We start from the raw sequence: 20831 nt of genomic DNA on the forward strand, positions 1-20831 counted from the left end.
ATGACCATTTAGCCAAGGGACTTTGGGTACTTTAAGGCTTGGGTTTAAATCTGTCCTTGCCCTGCCTTTGCTTGCCATGATTCCCTGTGGCTGTGAAATGAGAACTGCTCCATCCCCAGTGGGCTCCTGGGAGGATTTGTCTGCTGGAGATGCTCAGGGGTCTCTGGAGCTCCCACCCGGGCAGCAAGGCCAGGTGTGAAGGGCATCCCCTCGGTCAGGTCCCCCGATGTGGTGTCACCCCCTGTCCTGTGGTGTCCCCCATCTCCCTGGTTTGGCAGAGAGGTTCCCAGGATGGAATTTTCTTGGATGGAGGCTGATGGAAACGAGCTCCTGCCTGCTCTGTATTCCCCGCACACCTTTCACAGGCTCTGCACTTTCGGGGAGAACTTCTCGCCTGCTTCAACTTGACTCCCTTTTTGGGCTTTAAATACTGCGAGCAGATCGATATCTCAGGAAGCTCCTGGGTGGAGATGAGTGTGATTTGCTGGGAGCTGTATCACCCCCTTCCCCCTCTCCTTATTCCCATTACAAGCTCATTAAGTCGTGCCGCAGGCAGAGATCCATCAAAAGCTGTAACTGCTGTGGATGTTTCCTGAAGTGTCTCAGAGCGTGATGAGCTTTGAGTGCTTCTCCTAATGCAGGCACAATCCAGAGTTGCTGGTGTGCTTTTAACTAATAAACCTTCAACTGCAGCCCAGAATAGCAAACTCTGTGATCATGGAAAATTGCTTTCTGATGGGTGGAAACGCAGGAGCTCGGGGTGGACATCTGCTCCCCTTCCCCCTTCTCCTCCTTCCTTGAGGCACTGAGAAGGGAGATGGAGAGGGGAAAGGGAGGCAGGAGCATCCATCCTCCCCCTCACTGTCGTGATGGCTCTTTTGGCATTTGCCTCTGGTTATCGTTGTGAATTGGGATTTTAGGATGGATGGGAAGAGGAGCTCTCCGAGTCACCGTGGAAGCTTCATCCAGGAGGTTGCTGAGCCTTCCATGGTGGTGCCAAGTTCATTTTTCCCTGGAAAAAGGTGAATGCTCAGAATCCTGAGGAGAGGAAACCTGCTCCACCAGGGAAGGGATGGTCTGGGAGCCTGGGGGGTTCATCCGTGGTGTCTGAAACATCTGTGCTCCACCAGGGAGCTCCAGAGAGACCTGGGAGAGCTTGAGCTCATCCCAACTACAGACATCCCTCGGGATAACACCACACCTTGGCTGGAGATGGGGGGAAGAGCTTTTCTGGTGGGTAGGAAATACCCCAGTGCCTCCAGCTGGAAGAGCTGCAAGAGGCAGTGAGGGAAGGAGCTGCTTGTGCTGCAGAGAATTGCCCTGGGGGTACACCTGGGCTTGCAGGTGTCAAATGTGGCTCAGCAGGTGATGAAATCCTGAGCGTCTAGGGGCAGGAAAGGTCCCCTCTCACTGCCAGGGCAGGAACATCCCCCTCCATATCCTTCTTGGGGGGGTTTAGGGCTCAGTGGGATGCATGATGTGAGGCACTGCAGGGAGCTCCTGTCAGGACACCGAGGACACCAGGGAGAATTCCAGAGCCAGGAGCACGGTGGGGTCATTCCCTCATGTGCAGAGTGAGAGGCACTCCCTGGAAAGGGACAGCCTTATCCTGATGTCAACCGGGGTGACTGCGGAGCGAGGGCCAGGATGTTCCCTCGCTGCAGCCCGGCCTGGCCTGGCTGAGGTCGGGTTTCCAGGAAGGATAACGTCCCTGGAGACATCTGCTGCACTGTGGAGCAGAGACAGCCTGGGAGGGATGATAAACACAGCACATGCGACACAGACACGTGGCACTGAGGGAGGATGCCCAGCAGCCACAACTCATCTTTGCAGCTCCAAAGTTGAACTCAAACTTCAAATTCAGTGGGAAAAAAAATCACCCAAACCTTAGATCCACATTTCCCTCTGTGAGGTTTGGCCTTAATTAGGGTTTCTGTGTTCCTTCTGAATTATTCATGAATAGTTATTTTTCTTCATACAGACTGGTTTTGGTTATCCTGCTTCACCTCAGGCTGGCTCATCTAATTAATTGACACCTATGAGAATATGAGGCACAAAAATCCCTCCAAGCCCTTTCAAGAACTTCATGTCTGAATTCAAAGACTATTCAAGGACTGAGGCTCTGGCTACTAAATATTAATGCTCATAAAGTAATATTTATCCTTAGCCTCTTCCACTCCACTGCTTTCCTTCCTTTATGCTTCTCCTTCAGTAAATCAGGATGAGACCATCAATCAGCATCACCAAAAACCTTCCTGGGGTGCCCTTCTTTGTAGCTTAGCTGGAATAAATTGTTATCTGTGTTTCTAAGTACCTGATGAGCTTTACTGAAGAAATAAAGGTACTGTCACAGTTGGTTTCTGGCTGAAAAGAGGAAAGGATGGTCTGGAGCACATGTGCCAGGAACAGGAGCAGAGGGCTTCAGCCAAAATCACACACTCCCCACAGGGCCATGACTGGAATCACGGGATCATGGAATTTCCTGAGCTGGAAGGGAAATCAAGTCCAGCTCCTGGCCCCGCAGAGGGGAATCCCAGCAATCCCACCCTGTGCCTGAGAGCATTGTCCAAAAGCTTTTTAAATCTGTCAGCCTTGGGGCCATGACCATTCCCTGGGGAAATTATTCAGTGTCTTATTCTCTCATGAGAAACCTTTTCCTAATAACCCCCTAACCCTTCCCTGACACATTTCCAGCTGGTCCTTGGGTCCTGTCAGTGGTCATCAGAGAGCTCCAAGCCAGGAGGCCACCACTGAACCTCAAGGTTGTAGAAGGCTGAGGTTTGTCCCCATTTTGTGTGTGCCTTGTGCCATTGAGTGGTGGCCGTGGATGCACTCAGAAGACACTGGGGGACACTGGCAGAGCCAGCACCAGGCCATCCCTGGCTTCCCCTGGTGCTGATCCACCAAGGAGATGAGTTCTGAGGGCATTACAGTGTTTCCAGGCCATGTGTTGTGTCCTCCTTCCAAGGCAGAGCCATCAAGCCTGGGGAGCTGTGATCTGTGGGAAATGGCAGTAGGTCCAAGGATGAGTTGATGAGGTGTCAGATTAAGGTCAGGGCTAGCTGGGAGGGAGTGTTTCTTTCCCACCGTGGCTCCTGAGAGGCTCGGGGGAATTGAACAGCGCACAGAAGCTGTGGGATGACACAATGCTCTCAGGGCAGAGGTCCTGGACAAGATCTGGCCAAAGATCTCCAGTGGCTACAACTCCACCCACTCTCTGCCTCTCTTCCTCTCGCTGTGTTTGGGCTGGAAAAAACCCTTGAGTGCAAGAGGACCCTCTCAGAACCCTGCCAAGATCAGGGAGGGTCTGGGCCAGGACAGCAGCTGCATCATGGGCCATTCCCACCGTGATGATGTCCTGCACAGGAAGGTGTTTGGGTCCTGGAAGGGCTCCCAGGATCTCCAAGGTGAGCGACAGGCCTGGCCAGGACAAGCAGGAGCCCTCCCTGCAAGAACTCTGAGCTGCTTCAGCCCTTCTAGCAGCTGAAGAGTAAGAAATGAAATGAAATGGGCACAGACAAGCACAGAGATCAGAATTCAAGGCTCTTTGGCGCTTCTGGCCTGGGATTTGCAACAAAACCTTTTCTCAGCTTTGGCTTTGAAAAGGAAAACCCACACAAGTTCCTTTTGCTATTCAGCCCAAACACAGGGCTGCTACTCATTCGAGCCCTCTGAATGTTCCCTCAGCTCCCGGGTTCCTCGGGCTGTGCCAAGAGCACAAACACTGAGGCCACTGGCTGTAGGTGGGCAGGAAATGTCAGCAGCACAGCAAAGCATTTTCCAGAGCAGGGTAACCAGAGCACATCCCAACGCTCTCATCCCGTTTCTTGCTGTGGAAAACGGGGAGAAGTGGTTGGGAGGACATCCTGGAGGCTGCTGGGTTTCCTCCTGTCATTGCTGTTAGGGCTTTGGCTTGGTTTGCAAGGAGAAGCCAAGCTGTTCATCCTTGTTCTGTTCCAGCAGGAGTGGGGCCAGCACTGAAACCTTTCACCTGGGCCATCAGACAGGGGCTGGGGGCTTGGCCAAAGCAGCTCCAGAGCTCGGCTGTTTGGAAGCTGCCCACTGCTGTATGTGCTGCCTTCATCTGCCAGGGAGGCTTCCTGGGAGGAAGGCATGGCACTGGGATCCTCTCCCTGGGATGCACAGCTTGCCTGTGCCTCAGTTTCCTTTCAGGCTCCATCCCTGCCTCACTGGGCTGCTGCACATTTCATGAACTGATCTAGTGCAGGAAAGGCTGGAATTAGGCTCAGCCTAATGCTGGGTGCTGATGTGCTCCAAAACCAGGTGAGGTTTCCAGCTCCCCTGCATGCCCTGGGGAGGTTGTGCTGCCTGGGTTCCCTCCAGGGATGAAGCCATGGAGTGGTGTCCCCTGGATTCTCTGGGGCCATGGCAGAAAAATAAATGGGATTTTAAGCATTGCCTGTGTTTTCTGTTCTGCTCAGAAGGAGATTTTGGCTCATCCCCATGTTTTGTGGCCACCTTCAGGAACTCCTGGATGCAGCTCCAGAAACCCTTCCTGGATGCTTTGATTTTTAGCCCAAGGAGGAGGACACAGCTTGTCCTCATGGCTGGGTCAAGGAGAAAGTGTCAGGCTTTCATCTGTGCTCCTCCTTTTGCTTGTCCCTGCAGTCTCTGTGCTTTCCCTTTTGTTATGAAACAGGGGTTACAACACTCCTTTTGCCTTCCTGAAAACCTGTGACCTTCTCAGAGGTGTGTTGGCCACATAGGGATTTGTTTTACCCAGCACTGAGGATTTTGCTCTGTTTTCTACTACAAACCAGACTCCAGGTATCTTCACTTCTCCATTGTCCCAGCTCATCCCAAGGAAATTCCCTGAGAAAACCCCTCCTGCCCTGTAAATGCATTTTCTTTTCATCCCTTCCTCTGTCAGACATCACCACCTTACAGCACTCGTGCCAGCGCTGCTTACATGTGATTTTAAATCCCATTTTAGCTAACAACACAGGGATTTGAATTTCTAACTTGTGAGCATGGATCATGCTAGGAGGGCTGGTCATGCCAGGAAATTCCTTGCATTTTCTTGGGCAGTTTGCTCCTCTGTGCCTCCTTGCTGGAATGGGCTCTGACACAGCTTTTGTTTGCTGGAGAACAGAGCAATCATGGTTCCTCTCCTTCGTGGGCGAAGCTCATTGTTTTGGAAGGAGAGCTGGCATTTTTAGAAACCTGCTGAGTCGACATCCTGGATCCCAGAGCTCTCTTGGAACAAAGCCCAATGGATGGAAATGGATGCTGATATTTTGGTAGCTGAGTCCTGCCTCTAGATCCCAGGTGACGAGGGTTTCACCTGTGAACTGAACCCCATTCCTGCTGACTCCAAAGGACCTTGCCCACTCCAAGCCCTGAAAGAGAGGAAGCGTTTCATGGGGCTGCTGACACATCTCAGGAGGCTTTTCCTACCTGTCATAGTGCAGGTGACCCATCCCTACTGCCTACTGAAGATGATCCTCAGCTCACTCACAAGGTGCATCCCTTTGGAAACCTCTGTCATCCCAGGAGATGCTGTGACCTGTCCTGGTAGAGGCCTTTGGACAGTGATGGAGGGGGAAGATAAGCAGCACCATGTGCCCTTGTGATGTCTTCATGCACAGAGGGCAGCAAGAAGTGAAAATTCATTTAAAATGTTGGGTGAGGCTTGTTTCACTCTGGTTCCCTTTGGCAGCCGGAGTAAGCTTGTCAGGGATAATGAGGCTAATAAATGTTGCTAAGCAATAAGTGATTCCAAATCAGCTTTATCAGCTCAGCCCTGTGGGGAGGAAAAGGGATCTGAGCAGGGAAGAGCAGCAGAAAACACCTGGTCAGGGGATGGAAGACACAGCCCATGTCACCTTGGGGACAAACCTGTCCCCATGGCCCTGTTGGGAGAGTGAGGGCAGAGCCCAGATGAGCTGTGGTTGTGCTGGTTCCAGCTCCAGCACCATGGAGAAGTGCAGGGTGACCAGTCCGTGCTGACCAGTCCTGAGTGATCCCTGCCATGGGCAGTGCTGGCCCCTGGAACTGGAATATTGTCATGGCATTGTCTGGTGTCACCATCTGTGACCCTTCAGGGATGAGGGGACAGAAAACCTGCAAGAGGCAGAGGCACAACGAGGTCAGAGTTATTGGATATCCAGAGAGGTTTTCCTGAGGAAGAACAACACAGGAATTGACCTCTCCTGCTTTTCCGCTCCTCTTGGGCAAGCTGGCCAGCTCTTCCCACTGCCACGAGCTCACACTGGATGTTCCCACATCGTGGGGCAGGGAGAGCACTGGGGGTCACACACATGTCCTTGAGAGCTCTGTGACAGCCCAAACGCTTTCCTGCCCTCTCCTGTGTTGCAGAAAACCAGGACACTTTGCTAAAAACTGTCCTTTAAAACAACAGAAATACATGCACTACAACACTCCTGCACTGCCAGAACCCTCCAAGCTCCCAACTTCTGTCCCAGAGATCTTGCTGGAGGCTTGTTTAGCTGTGACAGAGATGCATCTGTGCTCACTGGCTCCTTCCTGTGCAGGTTATGGGGGCAGGAGCGAGGATGGGTCAGGCATCTCCATCCCCACCCCCATCCAAGGCACATTCCCTGCTGCTGAGTCCCTTTCCCCATGCCTTTCCTGCTGGGATAGGTTCACTCTTGGGTGAAGCATGGGTGAGGTGCCAGGAAATCTCATGCTGGAATTAAGAACACAGGGGAAGCGTTGGAACAGCCTTTGCTGTGCCATGGATTGGCGCTGTGTGCCACAGGAGCTGGAGCTCAGAAAGGTCTGAGAAGGACAGTGAGGAAGGTGGAAGCAGCGAGTTATATTCCCATGAGGAATAGCCAGGTAAGTACTTCTTGTCTGTGAAAGATGGCTGTGGGGGGACACAAGAGCAGTTTATAAACTCATGGATAGTCTGAGGAGTGTAGATGAGGACTCTGCCTCACACAGCTCAAGAATTAGGGGTGATCACATGAAGCTGACAGGACAAACGCTTTAAATTCCAGGAAATCCCAGAGACCATTCCCCCACCTCGCCTGTGTTTCGATTACTTGCCAGCTATTAGGATGAGCCTGATGGTCGACAGGCATCCCATACAGCATCATCCACCTGCCTTGGAACTGCTCTTCCCAGCAGGAAATCTTTTGGGGATGGCTGCAGAGGACTTCACTGTCATTGTGCACGCTGCCCTGTGTCACTCCTCCTCCTCTGTCACAGTTTGGAGTGGGGCTCTGAAGCCTCTCCTTGCTGTCCACAGTGACTCCTGATGATGACATCCTGCTGATGCTGCTGGTGAGGGAGGAATCAACCCCACAGGGCTCCACTTGATCCCAAGTGATGCAAGACATCCGAGTTCCTCGTCGCCCCTGGGCTGCTGACTTCCTTTTTGCCTTCCAGTTTGATTCCTGCTCTGCTTTGCCCGCTCATACAGGAGCAGTGTGTTTGTTTCCCAGCAGCACTGTAGGGTATTTTGTCTGAAAACATTTACACTCCTTTCCCTGGCTGATTTGGTACAGCTTTAGTTTTGGTCCCAGCCCAGCACTTTGCTGGGCAACCTTCACATTGTCCTGGGGGCCAACACACATCGTGGGGGGACACCAAAGCTACGTGGGAACCAAGCCCTGGTTCCATGGGGTGCCCAAGCTGCATTCACAGATCCTGGGGAGAGAAATGCTGTTCTCAGTGGTGTCATGTTTTATCATCCTGAGGGAGTGCAGGACATGAGAGCTCATCCCTGAGGAGCTGCATTGTGCCTTCCAGCCCAGCAAGCTCTCCCCTGAGTGTCCATGCCCAGGTAATTTAACACTGTATAGATGTAGATGGGTTGATTTACATGGAGTTCTCCAGGAGAACAGGCAAAAATCATGGAATGGTTTGGGCTGGAAAGGACCTTAAAGACCATTAAGTCCAATGGGGAGGGAAATCTTCCCCTAGAACGGGTTGCTCCAAGCTTTGTCCAACCCAGACACTTCCAGGGATAGACACTCAACAGATAGATGTCACTGGATTCCACAAGTCCACAGATGGACTCCAAAAACATGTTTGAGGATCAGAATATTCCATTTAAAAAAAAACCCTGAAAACATAATACAAAGTGCACCCAAACAAACCTGGTGGGTTTTTTCCCTACTGAAAACATTTGATGTCTACCTGGTCTTTTTGTGATGGTGGTGCCATGTACTGACAAAGGCAAACGTTTAGCTGGATCACAAATCAGGATGAACTCATGTGATCATTGTGGGGAACCTTAATTTTTCTATTTTTTCCCTATATTTTGAACACACAGTCAGTGAACTCTTGCACTGAGCTGCTGCAAATGGCTGGCAGGAGGGAGCAAGAATTTCCACAAAGGTTTCTTTTGTGCTCCTGAGTCAACCTCTTACCACGGAGGAATAACCCATGGATGTTCAGGTAGGAGATGTCTCTGTGAAGGAGTGGTGGCCACTAGAGGGTGGCCATGCCATAGACAGCACTGCCCTTGGGGACAGTGACTTCCTGGGGCAGCTCCATGCATCAGGAGCCTCATTGGAATAAGCTGGCCTCTGGCTTTGGGTGTGTGACCTGCCCAGGTACCACATTTCTGATCTGAGTGAGCCTTTGTACACCCTGATGGCTGATGGACAGGCATCATTTCTTATCATGTATTAGAGGAGGTGAGATGTGTCTGGATATCTGGGAAGGAAGAAGAGGAAAGGTGTGAGCATTGGGTGGTTGTCCAGGTAAGGCTACGAGTCTCACAAACTTCTAAAGTCAGGGGCACCAAGGTGACTCTTCCACCAGCTCAGAGCTGAAATGACAGTATTTTATGCTCCAATTTTCATCTGCTTTCATCACAACCTGACTTCACACCCAGGCCAGTGCAAACTCTGCTTTCCACGATGGTGTCAGGGAATGTAAGGAGCCTCCAGCCCTCACTTATTGCAGGTCTCTAGGTAGGACTCATCCTTCTGCCTGTGAATACGTTGCAGAACCTGAAGGACATCGTCCCTTGGCTGGAGCTGGCCATATGCGAAGGCCATTGCTGAAAAGGGACAAAATAACTTCTCAGTGCAGGGCTCCCTGCAGGTCCCCCAGGCCATCCCACCAGCCCTGGCCACTTCCCAGCCTCCACTTCCCCTCCTCTGCTCTCCTGCTGTGGGATATCTCGTGATGGAGCTGATTTCCTCATTCATCCTCCCCCCGTTTTGGCTCTCAACAGGAGCTCTCTGTTCCAAGGAGACTTTGGCAGATGAGCACATTTCTTCCTTTCCCTCCAACAGCCCTTTCCTGCCCCAGAACTGTCCCCACCATCCTCCTCACTCTGTCACCTGATGCTCCCTTTTGCTTTGGCTCTCTTTTTGCTTACCCTTCCACTGGCTTCTTGTTCTGCTCCTCACAGCCAGAACACATTTTAATCTTTCCCATCTGAAACAACTCTCCCTCAGCTCTGATTTCCTCCCTGGTTGCCACTTCTGTGCACACACCATGCCAAGACCCAGCTCATGTCTTCACTAAAGCCTTGGCCCGTGTCTGACAAGACCTCATGGATTTTGGGTTGTGCCCAGCATAGTTAATTTGTTCCTCCTGTGCTTTCCTGATGCCTGAGAACACCACTGGGTCTGCTGACACAGTGAATTTGTCCCCTCCTGCTTACACAGGTCTTATCCCAGCCCCTGAAATCCTGCTGTGTCCAAACCCTGATGGTGCTTGCTGTGCTGTGTCCATCCCACCCCTCTGCACACCCACAGCCCTGGGCACCTGGAACCTTCCTCACTGCATGGATTCTCTGTGGCTGGCCACTGCCTTTCCCTGCAGAGTGCCTGGTCACAGTTTCTGTCCAGCCCGTGGTGTCTGCAGCCTTCTTGCAGCCCAGCTGGGGAGAATTTCTTTTAATCATCCTTATTCTCCTTAAACATCTTCTTAAAGCACTACAACACTGGAATGGCAACAAAATGGAAGATTTGGGAAGACTCAGAATTGTCTTTTTTACTTCTTTAGAATTGGTTTTATTCATATTTATCAGCAGGTGTCTGCTGATGGTCTCTGACAATATCTTGCTTAACTTGGATTTGTGGGGTTTTAAATAAACAGGAATTTGAATGCCTGGAATGACAAAGTGAATTTCGGTGGAGTTGTGACCTCAACAGCAATAACTTTCATTTCCTGGGGTGTCCCAGGTAGGCAAATCATAGAATAGAAGATCATAGAATATTCCATGTTAGAAGGGACCCACAAGGATCAACGAAGTCCAGCTCCTGATAGGCAAAGGTGTGGGATGCTGCCCAAAAGGACACAAAGGCATGGCCTGTTATTGCCAGCCAGCACCAGCTGGTCCCAGACAGGATCTGCTGGTGATTTTGTAGTTCAGTTTGAGCCTCTAAAAGGCTCTTCTGCATTCATGGAAGGGGCTGGTTGTGTTTGAGCACCCCTGAACACCCTGCAGGGCTGAAACAGTATCTAGATATTCTGATTTTAACACAGAAGCAGGGAGAGGGGTGAAATGATCTCACACCAGCTCTGCAAGTTTGTGATTTCTGTGATCAGGGCAGAAAATACTCGACAAGCTCTCTTACACCTTCCCACCTTCCCATGCTGTGGATTGTGATCAAGGTTCCTCCTGCCTTGGCTGTTAAAGGTTCCTGGTGTGTCCAGGTTTGTAAAACCAGCCTGTCCCTCCAGGGCTGGTTCCTGTCCCTGCTGACTTTGCAAACATCAATCAGACATCAGCGTTTGCCCAGTGAAACACGTGTGGGATCTGCCCTGTCCTGCTCTGTGCCGTGGAGACGTCGCTTCCCCGGCAGTGTTGGGGCTGGAGAGGCTTTGGAAAATGCAACTTTCCAAGACCACTTGCAAAAGCTGTGTGCTGGCTCCAAAGTCCTGAGGGGAGCAGGAAGAAATGTATCACCAGAGCTGTTAGAGCTGCTTTGGCCTGATGGGCTTCCATGTTCCAGACTGGGAGAGCTGGGGTTGTTCAGCCTGGAGAAGAGAGAGCTCCAGGGAGACCTTCTAACACCTAAAGGGTGATTATGTAAAAGAGGGAAAGGGGCTTTTAATACCAAAGATCTTGATAGGAAAGTGAGAGAGGCTTTAAACTGATTTAGACCAAAAAATTGTTCCCTGTGTGGATGGTGAGGCCCTGCACAGGCTGCCCAGAGAAGCTGTGGCTGCCCCATTCCTGGAAATTCCAAGGGTTTGGAGCAACCTGGGTAGTGGAAGGTGTCCCTGTTCATTTCAGGGAGCAGAACTGGATGTTTTTTAAGGTTCCTTCCAACACAAACCATTCCATGATTCTCTAATTCCATGCTCCCATGTTGGGCAACCCCTTTGTTTTGAGCCTGCATAGGATAAGCAGACCCTCATGGAAAGAGTCTTCAAGCTCTCATGCTCCCTTTGAGGGAGCATCTGAAAGATGGTTCCCAGGCCTCAAAAGGCAGGAGAACACAAAAGGAACCTGGAAAAGACCCAGAAAGCCAAGATGCCCAAAACTCATCAGGCTGGGAGGGAGATGGATCAGAAGGGTTGTGACAGAGGACTATAAATCACTGGGTGGTGTGGGAAGGGTGGACAGGAAGAGTATGTTCCCTGTCTCTATCTCTGCAAGAGTTACAGGACATCAGAGGAAACCAGAAACTGTAAATCCAAAACAAACAAGAGGAGGTGGCTCTTTCCCCAGTGTGTAATTAAGCTGTGGAACTCCTTGCAACAGGGTGTTGAAAATCTATGGGGGTTCATAAAGCAATGAGATAAATTGATGGAAGAAAAATATCATTGTGGGTAATTAAATATGAAATCGATCTCTGTGGTACAGGAACCCACAAATTAGAAGTTGACTGGATATTTTGGGGAATTATCTCAAATTATTTGCTGTACTGTGACACTCTTCTCTAGATATCTGTTTCTGAATGTAGCCAAAATGTCATTGGGGTGAATGGAACTTGATGGGAACTGTTGGGAACTGTTCTGCAGGTCCCATATTTTTGTGCCTGTCTTCCTGGCAGTAGATTAAGCCCCCCCACCCCATTTATTTTTTAAGTCCCAGGAATTATGAGGATGCTGCAGGAGTTTTGGTGGCTTGCTGTGATCATCTCTTCTGGTACATATGACGCTAAGATAAATTACAAGAGGTTTTCCACAGGTAGAGGTTTCAGTCACGTCCACAGGGAATGTACATAAAATGGCTTGGGAACTGTTTGTGCCATCCCTGTGTCCTTTACATTCCATGCTCCCCATGCTCCCCAAACCTCCTAAAACCAAGGTGCTTGTTTAGCTGCACCTGCACATCAGCTGTGGATCCTCTACAGGGGACCCTGGGAGCCATCCCAGTGTAACTGCACCTCTGCTGGAGTTTGGTCACCTGCACCAAGGATGGCTGTGAGGAACATTTCATCAGTTTCCTGATCCTAATTCAGAGGAGTAATCTCAATTAATTGCTAAGCAGGGCTTGGACTAAATTTTGCTAATTCTGCGTATTTCTCCATTTGCCATTTTCAGCAAACATTTGTTTTCTAGCCAAGGCACATCAGAAAAGTTTTTGCTGCCTTTCCCCCAGCCTTGTGTGGACCAGCAGCATTCATCAGACACCTTTGGGACCTGAAGACATTTCTCTGCCCTTGTGTCTGCCTAGCCTGAGTGCCTCATGTCTTGGTTTCATCTGGGATAGAGTTTATTTCCTCCTTAATAACTGGTGCAGTGCTGTGTTTTGGACTTGAATAACATTCCTCAGTACCAGTAAAACACAAATATGCTTCCCCTTCCCAGTGCCCATCCCCATTTTTATCCCTGCCATCTCCTCTCTGTTTACTGACCATACAGAAATGCAATTATGGGAGTCGATCCACCTGAAAAATGTCTAAACATCAACACCATCCATGTGGTGATTTTATGGGTGGGGAAAGAGGGAGTAGCAATACTTTTGGCAGGTTTTTCTGCAAAGACTGTGCTGGGAAGCCTCAGATTCCAGGCACGCTGGCGTTTGCACAATGCCATCATCAGGAGTGCTGGTTTTGTGACCTCTGGCTCCATCTGTCTTGAAACAGGACCTGTGTGTTGGTCAAGAAGAACAGGGGCTTGAGGTAGGCTTTAATTTCCTTGTAAAACTGGCCTCTGGGGGCCAATACAGAGGAATCAGCAGGGATGGAAATCACCACCCCAATTTCAGGAGGTGACCAAAGCACTCTGGGCCCTGCCCTGTGCTGGCTGCTGCCTGTGGTCCGTGCTAGCGCAGTTTGCCTCAGTGACATTTAGAGACACAGCACGTTCCCAGGGGTGACCTTTTGAGCAAATAAAGAGGGTCCTGTGCCTGGGAAGCTCCAGGCTGCTGAGTTTCCCCATGCAGAGCCTGGTGCTCCCATTTCCCACGGATCACAAGGCAAGGGGGAAGTCACAATGCTGGCACTCGCTGTTTTGACAGCTCCGATCCTTGGCTTTTCTGCCGCTGCAAATTCACGTCAGCTTCCCCATCTGGTTTCACTCCACAGGGCCAAGGAGGGCATTTCCAGCAAGCCTGGAACAAGCCAAAATATGCATCTTGCTGACAACTCCCTGCCCTGTTCAGAGCCAAATGTGAGAGGTGACTTTGTCCCCAAGTTGGAACACGAGGCTGTTTAGTTATCCTCTGACAGCCTTGCAGATTTGCAGCTGGAGGTGAAGGCACAAAACACAGGCTGAAATTTGGAGGGCAGGAAGAATTTTTTACAGTACTTGGTGTCCATCATGGCATTGGGAGCCTGAATCTCTCTGATGTGTCTGGGCATCATCAGTGAAGCCACAACTGAGCAGAGCTGAAGTGGCATTTTTTACATCCCAACTATTCCACTGGGACACCCCAGCTTCATGTCCTTCTGTCCCTTAGGCTGACAAAAACCCACTTTGACATAGCAGTTTAATTAATGTTTACCTTCCCAAGAGCTAAAAGGAAACATTTCTGCCCAAAACTCTCTGTGCTGCTCAGACCAGAAATGACTGCAGGTTCCCAACCCATTATTAACCTTTGGGGCAGGGCTGGTGTGGGAGCTACAAATCCAGCAATCAGCATGTTAGGAGCTAAAGGACCTTATTGGGATTCAGAGGCACAATGTTCAGAGGCCATTTTCATAACAGATGGAAATTTTGAATAGCTGCACATTGCAGCAAATGATATATTTACTTATCATCTATTACTGCATGCCAATTTTAAAATTGAGATATCAGAAGCCTTTGTAGGAGGAGAGATGACCCAGTGTGCAAAGCTTTGAGTTTCTGTGTATTCCAGACCCATTTTACCTGACAGCATAAAACACTCTGGAGGTTTTTCTGCTTTATCAGGATGTGGATACCAGGGACTGAGGACTCAGGAGTCCAGGATTCTGCACTCAGATCAGACTTTGGCTTTTCTTCTCTTCAACTTGTACAACATGTTCTGCTAAGTGTCACTAAGGAAGCACCTGAGATTGCTTTAATGAATTCTCTTACAGCAAGTTAAACCATCCCTCGAGTCCACCCCAGTTTAGTTGTGCTGCTCAGTCCATGCCCAGACAGGACTTAGGGTGAGTGTCTGAAAAAAACCCACTTCCTCTCTCAGGCCACATTTTAGTTTTGGATGACACCAAGTCACCAGATTGACAAGAGAGGTTTGTGTAGGGCAGGAGGGACTCTGAATTGCTCTGAAATAGTGGTCCAAAGGCTGTCATGGTTTGTAGTTCTGACCTTTGCTACACACTGTGCTCAGAATCTGCTCTGCTTTGGTGCCCAAGTGAGACCCAGACCCTTCAGGTGATGCAGATGTCGGTGTGTGATAGGGCATGTGTGTGCACAGGGTTGCAAAAATGTTGATTCCTCACAAATTTGGCTGAACTGAGGTGGAGCTGAAGGATGGTCATACCTCTCAAGATGGTGATTTCCTCTTGTTTTCTTTCAAAAGCCCAGAGGATTTGTTTTCACACCTTAGCCAGAAGCCAGACTGCAGCACCCTGAGTCCTGCCAGGCCCTGCCAAGGCAGATGGTATTATTTGACCTTCTGCAGTCACTTCCATTTTCATCAGCAGCTTTGTAAATGTTTCTGGGCAAAGGGACATAATCTTCTTCTATGATATCTGCCAGGAAAATCCTCCTGGAGACAGCCCCACATTAAGTGCCTGCTCCTTTGTCCTTGCTGGGCTCTGCCTTAGGAAAAGGATGAGTCTGGCAGGTTGTGCATCCTGGCTCTTCCTGGGGAGCATTCAGCCTTTTAAGCCTGACTTAACCACACAAAGTCACAAACATGGGGCTCCCAACCTCCCCAGCCTTTTCCTTTAGGCTTATCCTACTGTGATGTAAACAGAATAACTCCTACTTTATAAGGCAGCAGAAAGATGAATACACAAAAAAGCTTGAGTAAAAAAGGTACTCTGTGGTAAGTACTTTTAATATTTATATACAAACACTTTCCATTAGGATTAATTTCCCTTACTTTGATCCTAAAATTGTTTAAGTTGGAAGGACCCTAAAGACAATCCAGTTTCAACCCTTGCCATGGGCAGGGGCACCTTCTGCTAAACCAGGCTGCTCCAAGCTTCATCCAACTTGGCTTTGAACACTTCCAGGGATGGGGCCATACTTCTGGCCATATGAAAGTCAGGAATGGAATCTAAATGTTGCCCAGGCTCAGAGGATGGGCTGAGATTTACTCCTGTGCCTTGAGACACTGATGAATCAATTACCTGCTCCAGCTGTGGTCTGTGTTGAGAAGGTCTGTGCCGTGTCCCAGGTGTGTGTCCCACCTCTGGCTGCTTGCTTTGGTCTGAGTTTGTCCCTAAGGAGATGGAGGAAGAGGACTTTTCTCTTTCAACCCACTCACCCCTGGGACTACTGCCTGTGCTGCTGAACCCAAACAGCAGCCAAGGGTCATAGCCTCAGTCCTCAAATGTCCCAGAAGAGGAAGTGCTGTACATGCTGAAACTGTCTCCTTGACAAAACAGCAAGACCAAAGCTGCAGCTGTGGATCAAACAGGCTGACCTTGAGTAACACAGGCTTGGCAGCTTGAAGAGAAAGGTAAATGTATGATTTGGGGTGGGAAGGGCCTGTGGGAGGGAAAGATTTGGCTTCCAGAAGGGCATATTTCTCTGAATCTTAATAAAAATTTCTTCACTTTAAAATTGGTCAGTCACTGAAACAGGCTTCCCAGGAAAGTGGTGGAGTTCCTGGGAGTGTTCAGAAACATGTAGGTGATGCACCTGGGACATGGGTTAGTCCTGACTCTGGCAGTGCTGTGTCAAGAGTTGAACTTAATGATCTTAAAGGGTTTTTCCAACCTAAATGATCCTGTGATTCCGTGGTGATGCTCCACGTGGTGTCAGCACAAGGAGAGATGGGTAGGTGCCCTGCAGAGCACATCTGTGCCTCACATGGGCACTGTCAGGACCTCTGGGGCAGCCAGGCTGGGTGGGGGCTGAGCTCCCAGCAGTGGATGTAGCTACTGGATCTGTCCTGGGGGTAGGGAACTGCTCCCTGGATTGAGACCAGCAACCCACTGAGCATGGTGACAGCTGTGAGCTGCAGCTTGTAATGGGCACTGACACAATCCCTGGTCACAGGGACATGTCCTGGCCCATGCTTGTCAGCTCTGGGCTCATGCTGGGGCTGTGAAACCCCTGCCTGGGGGCTGTACACAGCCTGTGGCTTTATTCCATCCCTTCCTCGTTAGGGCATCTTGGCTTAAAGCATTGAAGCCTGGCTCTTGCCAACCCCCAGGGCTCTCCAGCACTACCCCAGCATGTCCTGCACCATCTGCCACATCCATATGCCCAAGGTTTTGTCCAAGGGAACTCTGCACATACCCTGGACACCACTCTGGGGGGTTGAGGACAGCTCTCAAAAGGTCTTTGAGCTGAAGGAATAACAATATTTTCATTTTGTGCCCAAAAGGAGCAGGTGACCCAGAAGAAACATGCAGCAATCCCAGTTCAGAGCGGACATAGTTAATTTATTCCAGGCAAAAGCCCTGGGGAGGGTGGCTCTGGCAGTGTGGCCGTGGTCCTGGTTAATGAGATCATTTGTAGCTGGTTCAAAAGGTGTGAAGGACCTGCTTGACCTTTTGTCATGGAAAAAGTCCAGGGCCTTGTTTTACACAGTGAAATGGGAAGGTCTAAGCTCCGGGAAAAGCAGTTGCAGGCAGGAAAAGTGACTGGACATATGGACAGGTGGCTGTAAGGACCTTGCTTGCAAAGAGAGGCTGGACCAGGGCAATGGACTGGCCTGGCCTGACTTGGTTTGGGGGTTTCTGTGTGCTGTCTTGTCCTGGGAGCAGTGGGAACAGGGGCAGGGCGGGGATTTCTAGGGGCAAAAGAAGGAGAACCGACTTGAATGATTGCAAATGGATTTAGATCTGTTTTGGTCATTGGGTTACCTGACTGATGGGTCAGCGAAGCTCCCTACAGGAAAGTCCAACACCTTAGGATGGGGTGAATTTGTAGGTGCTCCAGGGCCTTGAACTGCCAAGATGATCCCAGTATTTGACCAGCAGCTGCAGGAGAGACTTTTGGAGAAGTCTTGAGCTCATCAAGTCATCAGCCTGGGCTCCTGCAAATCAACAAGCCTAGCTCCCTGGGAGTATGGAGGAATTGGTTTGTGAGGAGCTCCTCACACCATCCCATCAACTGGCAGTCAGATTCCTGACAGAAATTTGTCCTGTCCAGTGGAAACATGTCCCTGGCTGTGCTGTATCAGAAATGCAACAAATGCAATGTGTTTTCTGTGGAATGTCCAGCATTCCACAAATCTGATGGGAAAAAAATAAAAATGTTTGCATGGAAAATTCCCAAGCATCCTGACTGGCCCCGTGTGGTATTAAGAAATGTGACAGCATTATGCTGTCCATCCCATCCCTTGGGTGTAACCTCATCCCAGACCTGAATAACCTGTCACTCTTGGATAAAGGCTCTGGCTCTGTGCCCTGAATCCCCTGTCCCCACTGAGCTTGTTTCCATGGATTTCTGCCATGAACTTGGCTTTATCTTGGTCTCCTGAGGAAACATAACTTTTGTGAGCACACTTTGCACAAGTATGGAAGAGGCCTGGCTTCATCTGTGACCTTCGTTCTTTACCTTCCCTGGAAGCATTTGACCAACTTCACCAGATTTCATGGTTGACTGGTGGTTGCCTTGCACCAGGGTGGGATCACAAGGCACAAATCCACATGGAATCATTAGATATTGCCAGCTTTGTTGCATGTTGAACTATTGTTCTCCCTCCACTTCTCTTTTTGTCCCTGCAGGGTGAGGCTGAAGGGGCCAGGGAAGGAGCACATGGCTGGAAAAAGGAATTTGCAGGGTTATTTCCCTTTTGCCTTCTGTTTGGGGTCTGTTGTAGCTCTCCCCAGCCCAAAGTCAGGCTGGGTCCTTTTGCTTTCCCCTCTGGATGTTGCTCTGCAGAGCAGAGTCCATGAAGCTGCCCTCCAGGTTCTGCATTGGTCTCCAAAAGCCTCTGAGATTCAGCTGCTTTATAAAAGAAGGAGAAGTTAATTTTTCATGTTAATGTAGCACTTTTGACTTGGCTGTCCAGAAGCCTACAATGTGGAAACAACAAACATTTGTGCTGTAAAATTCATGTGCTCCTCGAGGGATCACAGGAGGCTCCAAGAGCAACCTGCTCACACATTTGGAAGTCATAAGTCAGCCCTCCAGCTGAAGGCTGGAAAATTCAATGGATTTTGGTGTGTGTGTGTGACTTGATAAAATCTGGGTGTCTCTGCTGATTGAGTAACTGCAAGGGTGGGGTTTAGGAAGGGTGATGAAGATTTGGACACTCCTGATGACAAGGTGTGAGCTGGCGATGTCCCTTGTCCTAGAAACATCTCAGGTGGACAAAATGCATCAGCACAGAAATGAGATGTTTTCTGGCATCTGATGAAACCTCTTAGCTCTGGCATCCAGACTCTGCCCTGATTGTAAAATGGCCACAGCCACCACCAAAAGCAAGAGTCATGTGCTGTCCACACCTACACAGGATGTCTGGAATAACCTCCAGGACTCACGTCCTACAGGGATGCCAGAGTCATTTGAAGATAGAGTCCACTCTGCTGGGAGTGTTTGGGCTGAATGATTCCTGTCCCAGCTGCATGTTGCAGGAAAGAGGCTCTTTGTAATGGAGCAGCAAGCCCCATGCTGCCAGCCAGGGGCATCCTTGGAGAAATCCAGGTGCTGCCAAGCCACCCTCTGGCCCTGCTCTTCTGGAGACACATCTCCTTGCACTCCTGGTTTGGAATAGGAGTCTCCTCCCCAGCCACCCAAATATGCAGCTGTGGTGCCAAAGAGGCTTTCACAACCTCCTGTGTGACAGTGGTGGAGGTGGGGAAGGTGATGATGTCAGGGGTGGTTGCTGCAGCAACCCCAACCTCAGGGTGTGTGCACCCTTTCCAAGAATGTGGAGTGTGGAGTCACAGCTGAAGCCTTCAGACAAGGTGGACAGAACACAGGGAACAAATCAATATAAAACCAGAAAGAGCAGGGGGAGGAGAAGTGTAGGAAAGAGCCACAGAATTTGAGGGGAGCAATGGGAAAGCATGATTAAAGGCCTGATCCTGCTGCTACGTGCCACTTCTGGGAGTGGCCACCAGCTGACCTCGGTGGCATTTTGACCACCAAACACTTGGTTTCTTGCTGAGTTTTAGCAGGCAAGTAGACCCCCATGGTGGAGGGAAGGCCACAGGCTGCTCTTGTACCCTCAACCTATGTCAAAGGATACAGACCTTTATGTCATTAGAAGAGCTTTAATTTAAAAAAAATCCAGGTGAGGCACCCTGGTCTCTATCTGGGGGTTGATGGAGAGGATCCCATTGGAAGGCAGAGAAAGACAATGGGGCAGCAGAGACTGGTGCTCTTTTCTCCTGGCAGGTTTGAATTTCCAGGTGCAGAGTGTGGTGGGCAGTCAGCTCATGGTGATGGATAGCATCATTATGGATGGGTGGCATTACTATGGATTATTGTGGCTGCCCCATCCCTGGAAATGTCCAAGGCCAGGTTGGACAGAGCTTGGAGCCACCTGGGATTGTGGAAGGTGTCCCTGCCCATGGCAGGGGGGTGGAACTAGGTGGACCTTTAAGGTCCCTTCCAGCTTAAACCATTCTGTGATTCTAAGAATAAATGATTCTGTGATCTCCTTGATGGGTTACCTCAGTATCAGGTCTGCAGAAAGGTCTGGGGATCCTAAGGGATGAACCTTTATTCTTCAGGACCCCAGTGCACCCTCTTCTCCTGTGGGAAAAGCACCCTGGTTGCCCTTTATGTGGAAAGGTGTCAAAATTCTCTTTTCACCTGAGGAAGAACCAGGCACAGCACTTATAAAGCTGCATAATTCAAGAAGATCTCCAGGGTCTCCCCTGGACTGCAGCCCAGAGGTGCTTTGTCTGATTTTAGTAATGTTTTCTGATGTATGGGATTCTGTAAAAAAATAGGGACATGTATCAGATTCCCTGAGTGCAACAAGGAGAGGGGTCAGCATGTTCCTGCTTCCCATCCTCACAGCTCAATTCTGTGGAACAAGGATGGGGGTTGGAATGAGAGAGGTGGGCCAAAGGATAGGCCACCAGGCTCACCTTGATTTCAAATCCCTCCATTCCCTTACAAGCCCGGAAATTCTCCAAAGGAATTCTCTGCCTTCCAAACAGACATGAACAACAAACTGAAAGACCTCTCTCTGAGTCTCTCCCGAATGAAAACTTAGCCAGATAAGCTGAATATTCCTCTTTTAATTTAATTTTAATAGCCAAAACGTACTGTGCAGGCAATAGATCCGATGTTTCTCGGCGAGCAGGGATGATTAGATCTCTATAACTATATGCTACGAAGTTCTCTTGCTACAACAAATAAAGGTCAAAGGCAAGACACTTCCTGCTACTTTTGCTGACACGTGGCTGCCATTT

This window comes from Cyanistes caeruleus, chromosome 5 (genome assembly GCF_971803275.1).
Source record: "Cyanistes caeruleus chromosome 5, bCyaCae1.hap1.1, whole genome shotgun sequence".
Taxonomy (NCBI): Eukaryota; Metazoa; Chordata; class Aves; order Passeriformes; family Paridae; genus Cyanistes; species Cyanistes caeruleus.